Genomic DNA, 6,603 nt, shown 5'->3' on the forward strand with positions numbered 1-6,603 from the left:
AATTTGACATTTTTATTGTATATTGTGTAAGGGGAAAAGTGAGACTAAGTATGGAAACCCTAATCCCACTCTCATACACACTAATGGAATACAAAAGAGCCTAGGGAGGTAACACACTTTGGCTACTTCTTATGAGAAAGAGATAGTCATGGATTACCTCTTAGGGTTTCTATTCCTTTGCTATAAATGAGAGAGGAATGATTCAAAATGCAATTTAACCTAAAGTGCAAGTAAGCAAACAAACCCTAATCTGGAAATGTCAAACAAAAAACAACTGATAAACTATTGAAAAGTATAGATTAGGAAGAAAAATCAAAGGTTCACTTGTTTTTGACATCTTAGCCTAAATGACCATGACTAGGGTGCCATACCATTGTCTTGATTCTCCAAGTATGAAGTTGGACCTGACAGGATGCGATTTGAGCTCTACAACCTGCTTCACCGCCAAATCCTACTGAAAATAGGTAGGATCAGGACACCACGCCCCTGTCTAGGGCTGGACTAGGGTACCACACCCCTATCTTGGGTAGGACTAGGGTTCCATGCCCTTGTCCTTGGGGTTTTTTGATGATTTATGAGCCCCAGGACAACATCTGTGCACTCTGTCGGTCTTGAAACTTCTAGCAATGCTCAGATCTGAACCTGTACCTGTAGTTGAAAAAGAGGGTTTTGGGTGGATATATGGAGTTTTCCCTTATTCAAACCCATGTTTTGGTGATTTCCACTTCAACAAATAGTCAATAATGTACTGAAAATGTGTGTTCAAGAACCTTGTGTGTGTGCAGGATCCTAAAATGAAAGCAAACAATCTAGAGCAACCCTAAAGAGTAAACCCTAATTGCTTACAAATGACAAAGTAAATGCTCTAAGTCCATGATGCAAAGTGATCTAAAGCATGAATATGAATCAATATGAAGGTTATACAAAGACATGAAAACAACATGGAACCATACCCAACCCCAAGGGAGAGGTACAAGCCAATCTTTAGTCAGTGATCTCCTATTGCTTTTCTATATCTTCAAAAGCCCCCAATTGATGAAATAATGCTTGATGAATGCTTGATGGATGAATGCTGAATATTATTGAAGACTTCAAAGATCTAATATTTCACTGCAAAAATGGCTCTTTATGCTCCAAAAAATTGCTCTTAGATTCTTAGAAGAAGACCCCTTCAAATGAAAAAAGAGAGCTCTTAAGCATGAAACCCTAGATCTTAATTTCATCTTTAGGCTGACCTAGGATTTGAATTTCTTGCCAATCTTTTGGGGTTAAGCATTATTATATCATAGGATTATGCTCCTGAAATTTTGGAAAAAAAGTTGAGGACCATGTGCACTTTCAACATGGTCCAACAAACTTTTTACCAAATTTTTGGGGCCATTAGATATGATGATATTAGAGCAGATCCCAAAGTTACACTTGATTTCAGGATGTTTTGATATACAAAATTAGGCCTTAAAGGTTGAAATAAGACATAATTAGGGTTTATGATTAAATGATTTATTGAAGGAATAAGATGAAAAGGGGCACGCTTAGGGTAAAGGGCCCAACTTTATAACTTGGGAAGAAGTGAAATATGATTTATATTTAATTAAATTAATTAATTAAATGCTTAAAAGAGATTAGAAATGCAAGATGCAAAACACACTAAGGTGAGTGCTAAACTAAGTATGAAATTGTACCACCCTAGCAAGGGTGTACAATTTACGACACTACATTTATCCCCCACTTTAGTGGTTATATGACACTACATGCATATGCAAGATAAAGTACAAAAAAAGTAAACATCATTTGAAAAATGATATATCCATAAGTTGTTGGATGAAGCCCCCAACGATATCTGCAGTACATAGTTAGGACCTGCACCCTACAAAACCACATGTTAGATCACAAAATATCCTAGTTCTTACTAGGGAAGGTGATAAAATTTGTGTGTATCTATATGCCCCCCTATTTTGGCTTGCTAATTAGTGAGGTGAAATAGGGTACCATGTTTACCACAGAAAATTGAAATGAAAACCTTGATGAACACATTCATAGCAAGGCTCGGTTCTTCATTCAAGTTTTTTATGGAATTGATGTAGAGCGAGAGAGTGAATTCACGATTCCAATGCCACCAACGGTGCAAAAATGGGATCTCTCTAGCTCAAGACATGACAGATTGAAGAAAAGTTGTAGAAATTAGGGTTTTATAACTTAAAATCATAAAAATGAAAAAGTGCATAACTCATAAATATGAAAGTGACACCTTCATTTTCCACTTTTGACTTTTCAAATCTATTCACTGTAGAGGATCCCACCTATTCGCTATCATGCCTCAACATCACCCCAAGTGACCTACATGGATGGAGATCTTGTGTCTCTCTATACTCATCAACCAACCCTTGGATGAGGTGAGTTGACTTGCCATTGACTTATCTTTAACTTTTTATTTTTAGATTGAATTTGATGTTTAATGATGTTGTTGCCAAGATCATGCTCGTGCTCCTTGTTCGGGCACTATGGTCTCCTAGGGCGCCATGGTCCTCCATGGGTGCCCTCATCCCATGAGGGTGTCCTGGTCCTAGGGGTTGCCCTGGTCCACTTAGGGCACCCTTGTCCCTGTTTAGGGCAACAAAAGGGTGCATGGGATCAAGCATCAAACTGATAGAATAGATTGATGATGTCTTTGTGTTGGATGATTATGACCGATGACAGATTACTAATGATTTGATGTTTCTATTTGTAGGTTCTTCCATACATTTGTGAGCACACTGTCGATCACACTTTCCGAAGCCTTCGAGGTCATATTTTAAGGCTTACCCCATAAGAGAGAGAGTTGATGCACGTTGTAGGCTTGTGGTATGTGATGACTATGCCCACCATCAAGTTTCATTCTGCAATGCTGATGGCATTGATGGAGAGGTGGGATGTAGATACCTCAACATTCCTCCTACCTATGGGGGAGATGATGGTTACCCTTGAGGATGTATATTGTATTTTGCGCCTTCCCATCAAGGGAGATTATCAGATATCAAATCGATCACTCCACTACCGAGTACATGAGGGAGCAGGTCTACTATGTAGGGAGATTGATGCCCGATGAGATGAGGGGCCACATCATGGTCAGTTGGCTCCTACACCCTAATAACGAGGTTCCACTGGTGAGGCGGCTCATGATCACTACCATTGCATTGGGCATGTGCCCTAATGGGCACGACACCCATATGCATGGAGGTATCACCTACATGATTAGGGCCATGGAGAGACATCAAAGAGTATACTCTTGGGGTTAGAGAATGCTTGCACATCTCTACATGACCTTGGAGAGTATGTGTTTGGATAGGGGTGCAGTCTGATGACCTGCACACTACTATAGGTGTGGATGTTTGAGCATATTACATGCACTAGGCCTGTTGGAGTCCCTACAGGCTTAGTTCCAGAGAAACCTAGGGTATTTGCTTATCCACTTACCTGTGAGTGGTGGTTCAGGGATCTCCTGCATTGGAGATTGAGTCTAGATAAATTGACAGTGAGTATGATCATATGGAGACCCTACCTTAGGATGTATATGTGGGCAGGGATACACAGGCAATTATTTTGCATGTAGAGGAACCATCTACTTGAGGGACGATATAGTCACATAGTCATTCCCTTCTACTTCGACCGATTCCAATGACATTTTGGATTCAAGCAGTGTGTTCCTACTAATGTGCATGTCTACATTTAACACTCACATGCAACTCCGAGGCTGGGAGCTATTCCAAGGTCTATGAGCAATGAGATTGATATCATGGATTCAAATAGATTAGAATGAGATGTCACGACTGATTATAGAGATGATGTGGGCACACACCGGCGGTACAACACATGGTTGGGGAGGAAATACCCTAGAATCATCTTTCTAGTAGACTATCCTAGAGTTAATCCTAGACCATTGAGATAGACGGGTGACAAGGATGGATTTGATACATCTCAGGGGGGCACAAATGGTTAGGCTAGTGATGATGATCCTAATACAGGAGAGGGAGATCAGGATGGAGATGATGAGGAGGAAAAAGAAGAGAAGGACAAGGACAAGGATGAGGATGAGGATGAGAATGAGGAGGACAAGGAGGATGAGGAGGATGAGGAGGAGGTTGAGGAGGATGAGTCAGATGTAGTTCCTCATCTCTCTAAGGTTGAAACCATAGCACTAGATCCACTGAGCCTCCCATCCCAGGTAGAGAAGGGCCCTATAAGGGGTCCTGATTCTAGTCCCCACTGACCCATGCCTAATATGCAAAGATAGTACGAGCATAGAGAGACTAGTGGGTTCCAATCTCAGGTGGTTCCTTTCCACAACCCCTATTGGCAAGAGGGAGATCTAGGTAAGGTTTTTTATGATTATCTAATTTATGTATCTTATTTTCTTAGATTTGATGAAATTGAATGTTACTGATTAAAATTTCTCCCTTTCTCTCTATAGCTAGCTTCTAGGAATAATGCTCCCTTATTCAACATGCAGTGACAGACCTCATCATGTCTATGCACATCCCCAGTTCCTTATAGATAGCACATAGATCATAGGGAAGGGCAGGACGACACAGAGACCTATTCACCCCCATTGAGATGGAGATGGAGGTCTCGAAAGATATAGAGAGATCTTTGCAAGAAATATTATAGTAGACAACATGATCTATACCACAAGATTATGATGGAGAGGGATTGCAGGAGCTCCTCGCGGAGTCACTCAAGTTCTGTATCATGATACACACCCTTGGGTCCACCCCCATGGCTAGATCAGGAGGGGATATCTAGTCACCATCCTCCAGCTACTAGTCGTAGGGATAGGAGATGACTTTGCTTGATTAGGAGACATTTTGTTAATGTATATGTCATGATACTCATGGATATGTATGCATTTATGCCCATGTTATATCTCAAACATGTTATTATAATACTTAAACAATGTATGCATTGCTTAGATTAAAAGTAACACATTTGGTGATGAAAATGCATGTCTAATTTAATTTTCATGTGATTGATTTCTCAATGCTTCATGATTAAATTGATACATGTGTTATTTAATTTAATTAAATTCTACTTTGATGATGTAGAAGAGAAAATGTGCTAAGCTTAAGAACTATATGACTAATGTGATTTAATTATATCTAATTAAACACAACATGATATAATCCTACTTAACACATAAGAAATTTTATAACATGCTAGCACATATAAAATGTAAATCTATGACAATTTACATAAATTAATCCAAGACAAACAATAAAGTAAAGGAACTTGCTTGTCAAGAATGAAGTAATGTAGACTAAATAATACAATATCATTTAATACCACATACTTTAATGAAGATATGCTAACACATTATCCAATTTTGAAGAAAGAAAAGGTAAAAAGAGAAAGAAGATAAATTAGAAAGAGAAAAAGAGGGAGAGAAAGAAAGAGACAAAGGCTAGGCATAGTATCGACGAAGGTGAATAGCAATTATAGGTTTCTTGAGAGGCGTACCTTCAACATTTGCTATCTTGTAAGCACCAGATCCATACACTTCGATAAAAATGTATGGTCCAATCCAATTAGGTCTGAATTTTCCTTTCTCCTCAGGTAGAGCATTCACGTTACTCTGATTTTCATAAAGCACTAGATCGCCCACTGAAAGGAATGTGAAATGACTTTATCATTATAGCTATGTTGTAAATTTATATGATATGCTTGAATATGCTCAAGAGAATTTATACGTCTTTCATTGAGATCCTCAAGTTGTTGAAGTCTTTGTTCTCTATAGGAATCATCATCCACTATACCCCTAAGAGAAACTCTCAAAGAAGGAATTTCTAACTCAAAAGGCATAATGGCATCAACGCGAATGAATTTCTAACTCCAAATTGCTATGTTGTTGACATTAATGACATTTACTAACAAATGCAAAGGAATCCTTTTCCATGGTTTGCCAATAATATCTCATTTGAAGTAATCTTTGAAGTAAGGATCTACCCCCAAAATGCCCCTCACAAGCACCTGAGTGTGCGTCTTGAAGAGCAATAGGGATTTTAGCTTTGTTAAGACATCAAAGGAGAAGACCATTATAACCCCTTCTATAAAGAACATTAGAAAGGATAATGTATCTAGCGGCCAACTTGTGAATCCTAGCCCTAGTATTCTTGTTTGTAGAGTTGAGAAAGGTATGATCACTCAAATATCTCACAATATGAGAGTACCATTCGTCATAATCTATGATGAAATAATATGCCACATCACTAGGATTATCAACAATAGCCAAGGTAGTGAGGTTGTGAATAGTGAATTTAATATCTACCAAGGGATCCTCTAAAGATACAAGAGAGGATACACATTCCATTGCATCGGCATGTCGATTATCTTTTCAAGGAACAGGCTCCATGGTATAAGAATCAAATTTCTATAACAAGGATATAGCTAGATCTTTATATTGTGATAATTTGTCTTGCTTAGCCTGATACTCTTGTCACTTATCTTATGATTAGTTGAGAATATCCATAGATATGTAGATGTTTTATATTTAATTCTAAGGTTTCTTTAATTCTATCTATAAGAGCCTCATATTCAGCAATGTTGTTGGCACATAAGAAATTGAGACGATAT

This window comes from Cryptomeria japonica, chromosome 4 (genome assembly GCF_030272615.1).
Source record: "Cryptomeria japonica chromosome 4, Sugi_1.0, whole genome shotgun sequence".
NCBI classification, from domain to species: domain Eukaryota; kingdom Viridiplantae; phylum Streptophyta; class Pinopsida; order Cupressales; family Cupressaceae; genus Cryptomeria; species Cryptomeria japonica.